At 41.5% G+C, this 14,306-nt stretch overlaps 1 protein-coding gene across 9 annotated transcripts in view; it reads left to right on the forward strand.

Annotated features, from left to right (window-relative positions):
- MAPKAP1 (MAPK associated protein 1) overlaps positions 1 to 14,306 on the forward strand; it is a 267,319-nt gene that overhangs the window by 42,621 nt on the left and 210,392 nt on the right. For 6 of the 9 annotated variants that reach the window (XM_087419086.1, XM_087419089.1, XM_087419088.1 and 3 more), the window contains one exon: positions 7,986 to 8,056. The exons of the other annotated variants lie outside the window; for them this stretch is intronic. The gene's annotated coding sequence lies outside the window, so the exon portion shown is untranslated. The remainder of the gene's footprint in view (positions 1 to 7,985; positions 8,057 to 14,306) is intronic. 9 annotated transcript variants of the gene reach the window in all.

Below are 14,306 nucleotides of genomic sequence, written 5' to 3' on the forward strand. Positions count from 1 at the left end.
CACTTGCCGAGTTCTTGGTACTCAGGTACCAAGTTACCAATTTTATCTCCTAAATATTTCTTAACTATTTCTTAAATTCATAGATGTTTCTTTCACTGCCCTTCTTCAGATTTCATCATCTCTTCCCTGAGCTGTAGTCCCAGCTTCATAACTAATCTTGTGTCTTGTCCATCAGATTAATCTTCTGTGCAACTGCCAGAGCAGTGTCTCTGAAATGCTAATCTAATCAGCAACTTTGAACTCCGTGTAGTTTTAGTTACTAAGTACATGTTCTGCTGTTTCTTGGTTAAGTGCCTTGTCTCATGCTGTCTCTTCTGCTTGGAAGAGACGAGTTTGTTTCTTGACCCTTCTTCCAACCATCCAACTTCTCATCTTTGAATTTTGATCTTAGACCAGGGAATAATAGCAACAATAATAATAGTAAACATTTGTATAGTGCTTTACTGTGGGCCAGGCGCTGTTACATGCACATAACATATGAATTCATTCAGTCCTCACAACAGTCCTATGATGTAGGCACCAAAATTATTCCCATTTACATATGAGGAAACGGAGGCACAGAAGTTGTTGCTTTCTCTAGGTCCCACAGTGAGTGAGTGGCTGAGTCCAGACGTGAACCCAAACCCAGGCAGTCTGATGCTTGATTTCTTGCTCTTAGTCTCTCCTCCGTACCCTTTCCCGAAGTTTGAATTCCTTCCACTTCCCCCACTTCAAAGGTTAGTTATCTTCTCCCTGCTTCTGTAATAACCCATGCGTGTCTGATGTCAGTCTGCAATCCATAGGACACATCTGGAACAAATTTTAAGTATTTTTGATCAAGGAGCCAGCATTATAGATTATTTAGTTGCCAGCTCCCCCCCCCCCCCCGCCCCCCGCCCTCACCTTCCAGCACCGTTCTTAAGGTGACTAAGTTGAAAGTGATCACTATCATTATCTTGATCTGAGTCATCTCTGTGAAACCTTGTCTGAGTATCCAGTTTCATTTAGATATTTTTCCTCTGTGTTTCCATAGTATTTTGTTATAGAATCCTCTAGCATTGCTCTCATTCTTTATTGTGACCATTTACGTACTTGTCTTTTCTCCCTTGCTTGACTGTAAGCCTCTTGAAGATAGGGACTGTGACTTATGACCTTATACGCCTAACTTCTAGCATGTAGTAGGTATTCATGCTTGTCGAATGAATAGGTAAGTCTGTTTATACCCATATCTAGACTAGTGAGAGGAAGAGGATTAAGAAAAGTGTGGTGAAATGGACTGAAACTGGAAATTTGAGGCAGCATGTTGTAATTGTTTGGAGCAGGGATTCTGGAGCCAGCCTGCCTACGTTTTATCCTGGCTCTACCTCTTGCTAGTTATGTGGCCTTGGGTAAGTCTGTGCCTCAGTTTAATGATTTGTAAAACACGAATAATAATAGAATCTGGGCCGGCCTGGTGGCATAGTGGTTAAGTTCGTGCACTCCGCTTCAGTGGCCCAGGGCTCACGGGTTCAGATCCTGGGCGCGGACCTACACACCACTCATCAAGCCATGCTGAGGTGGCATCCCACATACAAAAACATAGAGAGGGCCGGCCCTGTGGCTTGGTGGTTAAGTGCGCGCGCTGCGATGCTGGCGGCCCGGGTTCGGATCCCGGGTGCGCATCGAGGCACCACTTCTCCGTTCATCCTGAGGCCGAGTCCCACATACAGCAACTAGAAGGATGTGCAGCTACGACACACAACTATCCACTGGGGCTTTGGGGGGAAAAATTAAAATAAATAAAATCTTTAGAAAGCAAACTGCTTTCTTTAAAAAAAAAAAAAAAAAAAAAAAACATAGAGAAAGATTGGCACAGATGTTAGCTCAGGGCCAATCTTCCTCACCAAAAAAACCCAAATAATAATAATAATAGAATCTACCTCATAGTTTTGTAACTGACATAAGTGCCTGCTAAATAAATAAGCAACCTTCTGGAATCCAGAGAATTGATTATTCTGCTTAAATTGTATTTTGTGAAACACTACCACCCTAACTGTGTAACATTATAGGCAGAATGAAGCCGGTCCTGCTGCTCTATCCTCCTGTTGGATCCACGTGGCAATGGTTTAAGAACAACAACAAAAAAGATAGTCTAGGTTATAAAAAATACCTGGCAAAGTTAGTGCAGTTTTGTTAAGAATAACAGTTACCATTTATTGAGGTTATGAAAACTCCGTTCAAATTAAAATACAAAGCACCTTTCAAAGTCACATAAAAATAGTTTGGGGATTATCTGCTAGTTTAGATTATTTCATTGCTGTCCTCCACTCATTGAGTTGAATGAATGAGTTTGACAGTTGACAGATTATTTTCCTTCCAAAAAGATGTGGCTAGAACAGGAAAAGTCAATAATATTGCATCTTGGATTTGTATACTGCTTTTTAAACTTTTTGTAAGTGTCCCTATGTAATGGATAAGTAGGACGTAGATTATGGATATTTCATTGCTGAGGAAACAGTGTCGGGGCACCTGACTTGCTTGAAGTCATCCCATAGCTAGTCCCTAGGCAGGCTAGAGACAATGACCTAGAATTCCAGGTGTGTTTACTAACTTTAACTCTTGTAGTTCTAGGAATCAGTTTCTATACATTAATAGCATTAAAAGAATGGGTGGTAGTAATGCCCATTCAAATCAGTTAACACAGGGGCTGGCCCCATGGTGTAGCGGTTAAGTGCGCGCGCTCTGCTGCTGGTGGCCTGGGGTTCGCAGGTTTGGATCCCGGGCGTGCACCGATGCACCGCTTGTCAGGCCATGCTGTGGCGGCATCCCACATAAAGTGGAGGAAGATGGGCACGGATGTTAGCCCAGGGCCAGTCTTCCTCAGCAAAAAAGAGGAGGGTTGGCATGGACGTTAGCTCAGGGCTGATCTTCCTCACAAAAAACCCCAAAAAACAAATAGTTTAACAATAGTTTAACTCTGTAGAAGGTTTGCTGCCCAAATCTTGATACTATTAAAATCTTTGTCAAAAAAGGAATTCCTTGTACCTCTGTCCTTAGAGTCTGAACCATGGCACAGTGATATAAGTAAAACATACAATGGGATCCTTCTGGCCCGTAAGGGAAAATGGTATGAAGCAAAAACACTAAACTTTTTAGTTGGACTCTAGGGTAAACTCCAGTCATAGCCTCCTGCTCCTCACATGAGATTGGAATAGATTTGAGAGCTAAAAAGGCCCTTCTCCCAGTTCAACCTCCCCATTTAAAAGATTCAAAAAATGGACTGATGTGTAAAACAGGTTTAAAGAGATTTAAGGAAGTGACTTGTCCAAGGCCATGTCATTAGGTCCCTGGTAATTAGGGAATTGGAATTCAGGATTCCTGAGTGGTGCTTGCAGTAAACTGTGTTGCTTCCCTTAATTGATGATGTGCTTAACCTGAGAGCCACGTAAGTGGAAACATAACTCTATTGAATTCTTCTACTTGTTTAAGCAAACTTCAGACATCAAGGAGACAATCAAAGGAAAGTAAATCTTAGACTGTAGTGGGAGACCTAGTTGCTGAACCAGCAGCATGGATAAGGGGCCCCTTTTGAGAAATTCATAGCACAACACTTTGGGAACAAGAAAGATTCCTTTGTTTATCTATTCATTCTATACTGAGCTCTTGTTGGATGCCAGCCACATTCTACTAGAAACTGGCAGCACAATGATGATAAGACAGTCAGTGTCCTTCAGGAGCGTAGAGTTTAGAAGAGAAAACCAACATTTAAGCAGATTATTATTTAAAAAAACAGTGTGATGAGTTCATTCATTCATTCATTCAGTCCTTAACATAGCAGCCAGAGAGATCCTTTTAAAATATCAGTTAGAGCATATCACTGCTCTGCTCACAATCCTCTGGTGGTTCTCCATTTTACGTGGAGTAAAAGCGGAGTCCTTAGAATGGCCTGCAAGGCTCTACACGATTTACCCCTCTCTTCCAGACTTCATCCTCTACTGCTTGCTGCCTTGCTCGACTCCTTGCTCCTTCTCAAACAATGCCAGGCGTGCTTGCCCTGCTTGGTGATGTACTTCACTCAGAAGTCCACATGGCTTGTTCTCTCACCTCTTTCAAGTGTTAACTCAAACGTCACCTTCTCAGTGAGGCATTCCTTGAATACTTTATGTACAGTCGCAACCGTGGCTCCACCACCTAGCATGCCCCATCTCTGTTCCCTGCACTGTTTTTCTCCATAGCACTTCTAACTTACTGTAAAATTTACTTCTCTGGGGGGCCGGCCCCATGGCTTAGCGGCTAAGTGCGCACGCTCCGCTGCTGGCAGCCCGGGTTTGGATCCCAGGCGCGCACTGACGCACTGCTTGTCCAGCCATGCTGAGGCGGCGTCCCACGTACAGCAACTAGAAGGATGTGCAACTATGACACACAACTATCTACTGAGGCTTTTGGGAAAAAAAGGAGGAGGATTGCCAATAGATGTTAGCTCAGGGCCAGTCTTCCTCAGCAAAAAGAGGAAGGTTGGCATGGATGTTAGCTCAGGGCTGATCTTCCTCACAAAACACAAAAGAATATACAAAAACAAAAACAAAACAAACAAACAAAAATTTACTTCTCTGTTTTGTTTGTCTCCTCCATTAGAATGTGAACTTCATGCACACACGACTTTCTGTCTGCTTTGTTCTCTGCTGTATGCTCTTCATCTAGAACAGTTCCTGGCACATACTAGGCATTCAATAAATATTTATTGAATGAATAAATTCAACAAACATATAGCATCCCCTACTAACAGGCAATGTACTGGATTAATTATTTGGTAGAACTAGTGACAAAGTGCAGTGCGATGGGACCACAAAGAAGGGAGCAGCTAACCTAGTCTATGAGATTCACTAGGCAGGTTTCTTGGAAGAATTGACCATTGAGCTGGATTTTGAAGAATGAGTAAGAGGTAGCCAGAGATGAAGAAGGGTGGAGAGGCTTCAGATCAAGGGATAAGTTGGAGGGAATGCAACTTGTCTTTATTGTAGTAATTTGGGCTTTGGTTCTCCTTGGGTTAGGTTAAAATTTCAGTAAACTGATAACTAGGTGTTGAACTTTGTTTAGTACCTTAGAAGGTTTGAGCATAGATTTTAGCAGCAAAGTTGTATAGTTTAGTCTCGGTATAAATAAAACTGTTCCAAGGGGGTTGGAAGTTACCACAAATGTAGTGACTTTACACAACACATCACTACAGGGTTTCTCAACCTCAGCATATTGATATTGACATGTTAGGGGGTATCATTCTTTGTTGTGGGTGCTGTCCTGTGCATTGCAGGATGTTTAGCAGCATCCCTGGCATCTACCCACTAGATGCTAATAGCACCCACCCCCAGTGTGACAACCAGAAATGTCTCCAGACATTGCCAGATGTCCCCTGGGGAGCAGAATTGCCTTCCAGTTGAGAACCACTGCATTACTTTTGGTGGGGTCTAGGGATTACTGTCTTCAGCAGCTTTATAAATGATTAGGGGAGAGAGAGATTTATACCTTAATAGAGGAACTGCATTTCTGAATCTAGAATTGGATCAAAAATTTGAAATTGTCAGTTCCTTAAACATGGTATGCATATATAACTAACTGCATTAAAGGTAGAAGTAAAGTTCTTTTAAAACAACTTTGGACCCTGGAGATTGGAGAACGGTTCACAGAGTATGAGATACTTTAGTTGGACTTAGAAGAAGGTTTGTATTGGAGGAGAAGGGCACATCTCAGACAAAGGGAGTATCATTACCAAAGGCTGGACCGTGTTCAGAGTAGTCTTAGGAGCTTCATGCTGGGGAGAAGAGGTGGGTGAGTGAAACTGGGCTGTAGAGAGCCTTAAATATTGTATGTGAAGAGGAAGGGGTTTAGGCTGTTTTTCTGCACTATATATTTTCATTTCTATTGCTGCATAACAAATTTCCACAAACTTAGTGGCTTAGAATAACACAAATTTATTATCTCTCAGTGGGTCAGGAGTCATGGCTTCAGCTGCGTTTTTCTGCTGAGGGTCTCAAAGGGATGAAATTAAGGTGTCAACTGTCTCTGGCCTCATCTGGAGGCTGGACTAGGGAAAGATCTCTTTCCGAGCTCCCTCAGGTTGTTGGTGGAATTCCTTTCCTTGTGGCTGGATGATTGAGGTTCACATTTTTTTGCTACCTGTTGGCTGGGACCACTCTCAGCTTCTAGAGGCTGCTCTCAGGTCCTTGCCATGTGTAGTTTCATAACATGGCTGTTTGCTTCTTCAAGGCTGGCAGGAAAATCTCTCTGGCTTAGAATCTGTCTCTTCTGTTGCTTGGGATGGAATCTTACGTAATGGAAAGTAATCAAGAGAGTGACTGTCCCATCACCTTTGCTGTACCGTGTTGTCCAAAACCAAGTCAGGTTACACTCAAGGGGAGGGCATAACAAAGGCGTGGATACCAAGAGACAGGGATTTCTAGAGCCATCTTAGAATTCGACTACAGTATACACTTTCAGCTCCATGAAGGCAGTGGCCAAGTCTTTTTAAATTTTTTGCTCAGCACTGTTTCTGGTGCCTGGTACATAGTAAGTGCTTTGTAAATATTTGTTGAATGAAATCAGTGAATGAGTATTTGGTAGGCAGTTGAGTGCTCCTATGGTGGTAATTTCACATTGAGAAGCAGTCTAGTTTCTTTGGCATTATTCATTTCTTCACTTTAGGTGAAACTATAAACATTTTTACCTGAAATCTTAAAGTAAAGCCTAAAATTATTTGTTTATTATCATAAGTGTCAATCACATCTATTATGTCAGAGAGACAACACCCATTGGAAAAATAATTTAGGGCTACATTGCACTAAACTAGCAGAGTTCTTTTTTTTTTTGTGAGGAAGATCAGCCCTGAGCTAGCATCCATGCTAATCCTCCTCTCTTTGCTGAGGAAGACCGGCTCTGAGCTAACATCTATTGCCAATCCTCTTCCTTTTTTTCCCCAAAGCCCCAGTAGATAGTTGTATGTCATAGTTGCACATCCTTCTAGTTGCTGTATGTGGGACGCCACCTCAGCATGGCCGGACAAGCAGTGCGTCGGTGCACGCCCGGGATCCGAACCCGGGCCGCCAGTAGCGGAGCGTGCGCACTTAACCGCTAAGCTACGGGGCCGGCCTGAGCAGATTTCTTGTAATAGCCAGAGATGCTGGCAGGTTTAGAGTTTTGAGGGTGGTGGGTGATTAGGTTGTCTGAAGTTTCACCACTATTGCTAGCTAGTAAACGTTATTTCAAAACACTTTGAAAATACTGCTTGTTTTATAACAGCTGCATAATAATAGAGATTTTAGTCTAATTTGTGCTTAGAACTTTCTATGTAGTTTGGTGTTATCAGTAATTACAGTTGTTCTTCATATTTGTCATAGAAACATCTACTGAGCAAAATTTACATCTTGAGTTATCCATTGATAAATTGCCATTTTATCTTCACAAAATCAGATATTTCTGACACCAAAGTCTATGTTTTTCCATTAGACCTTGCTATGAAACTGGGGTTATGAGAATCCCAGTATGTACCAGGGAGTACTAGAAGTCACAAAGTAAGCATAGCATATCTTCCTGGAGTATCAATTTTAACGATATGTTCAAGGGTAAAACTTTTTTTTTTTGGTGAGGAAGATTGGCCCTGAGCTAACGTCTGTGCCAATCTTCCTCTTTTTGCTTGAGGAAGTTTGGCCCTGAGCTAACATCTATGGCATTCCTCCTCTATTTTGTATGTGGGATGCCACCACAGCGTGGCTTGATGAGAGGTGTAGGTCCACCCTTGGGATCCAAGCCCACGGACCGGGGCCACCGAAACGAAGCGCGTGAACTTAACCACTATGCTACCGGCTGGCCCCTAAAACATTGTTTTGTATTAGAACAAATACAGGTGCAGTGTATCATAGGACAGGATACAAAATATGAATGAATTCAAAAAATGAATTTTTTATAGCATGTTACTTGGGTGGCTCCCCCTAGGTTCTCTCATACCTTGATTTATGGTCACTCTCCTCTGCTCTCAGGTGCGTCCGTGGACAAGGTTTGAGAGGCACTGTACTGTACCAGGCTCCCTTTAATTGGATCGTGGCAGATGGTAAGATTCAGAGACATTTCAGATGGAGGTTCTTTTTCTTTCACAAGGAAAGATGAATTAAGGGTCAGGGTCCTTTTGTCCAAAGGAGCCATTTGGTAGAAGAGGGGACCTGGTCTCCTGGTAGATTGGTGGGGGGGTCTGGCTGGTCCCAGATGGCCCTCAGTCACTCATCAGGGGGCCTCAGCAAGATAGCTGGAATGACAGACAGCTGAGCCTCTCTGTGTGGTCTTTCATCCCGAACTTCTTCCCATGCTTCAAATGTGTTCTAAAAAAGGCAACAGCAGAAGCTGCAAGGTCTCCAGAGGCCGTGGTTCAGAAGTCGCCTGTTACTTCCACTATATTCTGTTGGTCAAAGCAAATCACAATGTGAGCCCAGACTCAAGGGATGGGCAAATAGACTCCACCTCTTGATGAAAGAGCTGCAAGACTGTGACCTTTTAAAGATTCCTTTAAGGCCTTAATTTTTTTTTTAATCCATAAAATGGGGATAATATTAATACCTACCTCTTGGGGTGGGTAAGAGTGAAGTATGTTATTACCTGAAAAGTACAGCTGATGGTAAGAGCTCAGTAGATGTCATCTATTTCTGTCCTCCTTGTGTTTCTGCCTGATGAAAGCCTAGCCATCCTTAAATGCACCCTTCTTCCTTCCTGAAGCCTTGTGTAACTTTCTTGTCTCTTGGAAAATGTGTTGTCCTAGTGTCTCATTTGGTGGCTAGTATGTATTGCCTTCTGTTACTGTTATGTGTGTACCCTACATAGCACGTCTGCTGAAGTTTGTAAGCCTCTGGAGGGTACAGGCCAGTGTTCATGTCATTTTTTGTAGCATTCCCAGTGCCTAGCTCTCAGTGATGTTTAGTGAATGAATCCCATATTATTCAAGAGAAGATACAAGCATTTCTTTTCTGTTGTTGTAGTAATTTAGTCTAGTAAATACTTTCAGTCAAAGTAGAGAAATAAAAATGTGAAAAGAAAGATTAAACTCTCCAAATATAGGATCTCACTATTTATTGTTTAATGAAATTAGGCATATTCACATTGAGAAGATTTTAATTCCCTGAAAAAAAAAATTCAGTTTTTGCCAGTCTAAAAAGTAAATGAAGATTTAGTTTAGAGTTAAATTGGATTGTTAGAAAAAGAGATTTAAAAGAAAGTGTGTTTTATTTTAATGGTCAATTCACTTATTTTCAAATTCTAGGAGGTATGAATTCTGAACTTTAACCAGGTCAAAAAATGTTGAGGTCTTAGTAAAAAACAAGGTCTGTTGGTTTTTATAAATGGAAGACTTTGTGTGTAATAAAAATGCTTTTGTTTTTCTAACTTATGATCATTCCTTCTTATGCAAAATAAATGTGAGTGCTTCTGTAACACTCTTGAGTAATCCTGTATAGGAATCAGATTTAGCTTGCGTAATGCCAATAGCAAGAAGTCGGGGTACAGTGTGGAAAGGTAAAAAAAAATCTCGCATCTGCTGTTACATGTTGTTAACTCCCTCAGCAGACGTTAAATCATTTCAAGTACAATAATAGTGTAGGAGGTAAATTAACTAACCATTAACAATCTTATAAATACACAATTAACATGCCAACGTTTATATGACACATTGATGGGGCAGCAGTAATTTTTGATTGGGAGTTTGCAGACCTTTGAGGAGCCTCAGGCTGTTGCTTATTCAGACAAGTTTTCACAGATTGCAAGTGAGGGGGCTCGAAGTCTGTCTGGCAGAGGGAAGTGAGTGTATAGAGTGTTTTGAAAGTCCAGGAAGGGGAATTGCCTTTTAACCCTTGGCTAGGCTTGAGCATTTTAAGTCATGTTGCTGCCTATCTGGGGTCCTTAGGGAGTGAAGAAATGTATGGAGGGCTCATTTGCTTATGGTGGGGTTATGTAAAGAAACAGAAAATTCCAGGTGTGGACTTTGTAGCTGAAGTTGCATGAATCTCTAGGGATTCTTAGATATTTAGGTATTTAGACCTAACTGGGAATTTAAAGTAAACCCTTCCTCTGTGGTTTCAAGTCCACAAGTAGACCATCTTGGAAGTTCCTTTCATGTGTAAAATTTTGTGACTTTTGTTTTTGAACAATCATTACGTGCACTGCTTATTTCTTGCTATTGTACAAATCACTGTTGCACTGTTGGAGGGGAGGCTGAGGGTCTAGTCTGCTGCATAACATGTTCACTGCCTTACATCTTTCACAAAGACCCATGGGAGAAATTTCTCTCAGGCCCCAGAACCCAAAGAGCTCAACAACAGGATTTTTAAAAATCATATTTAGGGCTGGCCCCGTGGCTTAGCGGTTGAGTGCACACGCTCCGCTACTGGCGGCCCGGGTTTGGATCCCGGGTGCGCACCGACGCACCGCTTGTCTGGCCATGTTGAGGCAGCGTGCCACATACAGCAACTAGAAGGATGTGCAACTATGACATACAACTATCTACTGGGGCTTTGGGGAAAAAAAAGGAAGAGGATTGGCAATAGATGTTAGCTCAGGGCCAGTCTTCCTCAGCAAAAAGAGGAGGATTAGCATGGATGTTAGCTCAGGGCTGATCTTCCTCACAAAAAAAAAAATAAACATGATTTTTATTTTTTTTAAATTTATTTATTATTATATCAAAATTCTTTGTTCCTCTTTGATTTGAGAGGCTGTACAGTGGTTAAGATCCCAAGCTCTTGGATTTGATTCTTGGTTCTATTACTTGTTAGGTATCTGGCTTTGGGCAGGTTTCTTAAACTTTTTGTGCCTCAGTTTTTTCGTCTGTAAAATAGGGATTAAAAATAGTACCTATCTGGGGCCGGCCCTGTGGCTTAGTGGTTAAGTGCGCGTGCTCCGCTGCTGGCAGCCTGGGTTCGGATCCTGGGCGTGCACCGACGCACTGCTTCTCTGGCCATGCTGAGGCCGCGTCCCACATACAGCAACTAGAAGGATGTGTAACTACAACATACAACTATCTACTGGGGCTTTGAGGGGGAAAAAAAAAAATAGTAGCTATCTTTTGGGTTATTTTGAGAATTATATGAATTAATCCATGTAAAAAGGAAAGAACAAGTCCAGCTTTTGTAATAAGTTAAAAGTAGCTATTATAATTACTTTTTGCTTCTGGAATTCTGCAGTCTACCTGTAGCAAATGTACAAAATCTTATGGCATGCACTGGCTTATGGATTCATCCTAAGTTACTTCCTCTTTGCTACTTTTCTCATCTACTTTTTTTTGTGTGTGTGAGGAAGATCAACCCTGAGCTAACATCTGCCAATCCTCCTCTTTTTTAGCCGAGGAAGATTGGCCCTGGGCTAGCATCCATGCCCATCTTCCTCCACTTTATATGGGACACTGGCACAGCATGGCCTGACAAGCAGTGCGTCGGTGTGCGCCCAGGATCCGAACCAGCGAACCTTGGGCCGCTGTAGTGGAGCGCGCGCACTTAACCGTTTGCACCACCAGGCTGGCCCCTCTCATCTACTTTTTTACTTTGTTGTACCTTATGTTTTTCTATAAGCCATTGCAAATAAAGTTTGGAGGGTGTATGTGTATAAAGTTATTATTAAAAATATTGTTGTATTGGGGCCGTCCCAGTGGCCCAAGTGGTTAAGTGCGTGCGCTCTGCTGTGGTGGCCCGGGGTTCGCCGGTTCAGATCCCGGGTGTGCACCGATGCACTGCTTGGCAAGCCATGCTGTGGTGGCATCCCATATAAAGTGGAGGAAGATGAGGCACGGATGTTAGCCCAGGGCCAGGCTTCCTCAGCAAAAAAAGAGGAGGATTGGCAGATGTTAGCACAGGGCTGATCTTCCTCACTAAAAAAAAAAAAAATTCTTGTATTGCGACTTGATACCCATTAAAACCTACTAAAAATTTATTCCCCTGTTTAGGGCATGTTCCAGGTTACCACAGGCAGGTTATGTGGTCATTAATGAACACAGATTAATGAACACGAACATTACAAACACATTATGTAAAGTGGTAATATCATCCACATTGCACCTGGAACCATACTTAGCACATAGTAGGAACCTAATGAATATTCGTTGAATGAATGAATGAATGAAGTATAAAAGGAGATCCACTTAGTACATTAAAAATGGCAGTGTCATTTTGGGACATCTGGTACTCTCCTCCCACTCTGTGTGGTTGTCCCTATTGCTTCCATTTTTAGTAAAAGAAATCTTTATGCTTTGAGGAAGCTGGAGTTTAAAAAAGGGGGAGAACTTGTGAAAGTAGGACATCATAGGGGAACAGACTTCCCGGAGCCTGGGATTATTGTTTATCCGGTAGCCTAAAGGTATATAAAAAGGACCTACTATCTCAGAGAGTCAAGAATTGGTGACATCCAGGGAAGGCATTCGAGGCCCTAAGAAACAACGTAGTAAAAGTGTAGAGCAGCACTTCTAAACCATGTTCTGTGAAACTCTGTGATACATGGATATGTTTTAGTGTTCCTAGAGGAAAAAATGTTTAGGGATCAAATAAGTTTGGGATTTGGGATATATTGCATTACCAGATTCCCCACTCTTGGCGATTCACAGTATTTAAAAGCTTTGAGAAGTGCTGTAATTAAACAGCAAGAAGAAAACCTATTTAATTGTGTTTAATCTGGCATTTCCTAGACATTTTTTAAAATTTAAATTTAAATTTTAAAAATTGTAAAATATATATAACATAAAATTTACAATTTTAACCATTTTAAGTCTACAGTTCAGTGGCATTAAGTATATTCACATTGTTGTACAACCATTGCCACCATCCATCTCCAGAACTTTTCCATCTTCCCAAACTGAAACATACCCATTAAACACTTGCTTCCCATTTCCCCCTCCCCCCGCCCCTTGCAACTGCTGTTCTTTCTGTCTCTATGAATTTGACTACTCTAGGTACCTCATATAAGTGGAATCATAGAGTATTTTTCCTTTTGTTACTAGCTTATTTCATTTAGCATAATGTCCTCCAAGTTCATCCATGTTGTAGCATGTGTCAGAATGTCCTTCCTTTTTAAGGCTGAATAACATTCCGTTGTCTGAATCTACCGCATTTTGTTTATCCATTCTCTACCATGGATTTTTAATGACTGTGTAGTATTCCCTTGTGTGTATGTGTCGTGGCCTATGCACTGTTGATGGATGTTTAGGTTACTTTCAGATTTTCAGTATTACACACAGTCTTGAGATAAATATTTTTGCATCATCACTTAAGAGTGAATCCTGGAAGTGGGGTTGTCCAAAGGGTATTCATGTTTTACGCTTTGATAGATATTACCAAATTACCTTCTAAAAAGTCCCAATTTTCATTCTCTCCTGTAGTACATGAGAGTGCCCATTTCTCTGAATACCTGCCAACATTAGATTTTAAAATCTTTGATCTTTGTGTAACCGATCAGAAAAAATAACTTGTTTTCATCTGTGTTCGGAATATCTTTGTCTTAGAAACGAAATCTACCTTCAAATGATAATTCACTCCTCTTAAAGTGATTTAAAACATATTCTTTTGGTTCTGAAAAATAGTGTTGGAATAAATTGATAGTGTCCCAGGGTGACAGTTTTGAAGGGCACATTGAAGAGAAGCTCTTGTGTCGGTATTAATAAAAAAAAAGACAATCCTTTCTTTATAATCACACTTACACATGACATGCTCGTATATGACTTATCTCTACAACAAAATTGTGTAGTCCTTGGAAGTCAGACAGCAACATTTATTGAATTCCTGCCATGTTTAAGATCCTTTCTTGCCAGAAGGGATGTGGTGTTATGGCTTCTGTCCTTGTGGAACTTACAGTCTACGACTTCAAGTGCATGTCACAGGAGGTGGAAGTTACGTTTCCCAGGGCAGTCCTGTGGGAGTTCCCTATCAGAACAGGTATTGAGTAAATATTTGTTGAGTGAATCATCCAGATTCCTCATTGTATGAAGTCATAATGTACTAGTAGGGAAGATATCTGCTCATGTTGGGGTGTTTTGGGGCCTCTGTTCTGTAAAGATCAAGTTAGGGAGTTGGTCTGTGCCTTTAGAAGTGTTTGCCCATAACTCTTTTCTTCATAAGAGGTGATGGAGCAGATCCGTTTTGCTGAAAAAGATTCTCTTGAGGGTATTTCAGTATACTTTTGTTGCTTTGCCCTTTGACTTTTGGTGCCAAAACACCCATTAAATGTGTGGCTGTTCACTGAAGCCCTTGTTTTTGTAGGGGAAAACTATGCCATATGAAGTTGAAAGCACCTGCCCCTCTGCCGGTGCCTCGTTGCCTTACTTTCGTGGGGAAGACTCTTGT

Source organism: Ceratotherium simum, chromosome 29, assembly GCF_057802395.1.
Source record: "Ceratotherium simum simum isolate JZ-2026a chromosome 29, ASM5780239v1, whole genome shotgun sequence".
NCBI classification, from domain to species: domain Eukaryota; kingdom Metazoa; phylum Chordata; class Mammalia; order Perissodactyla; family Rhinocerotidae; genus Ceratotherium; species Ceratotherium simum.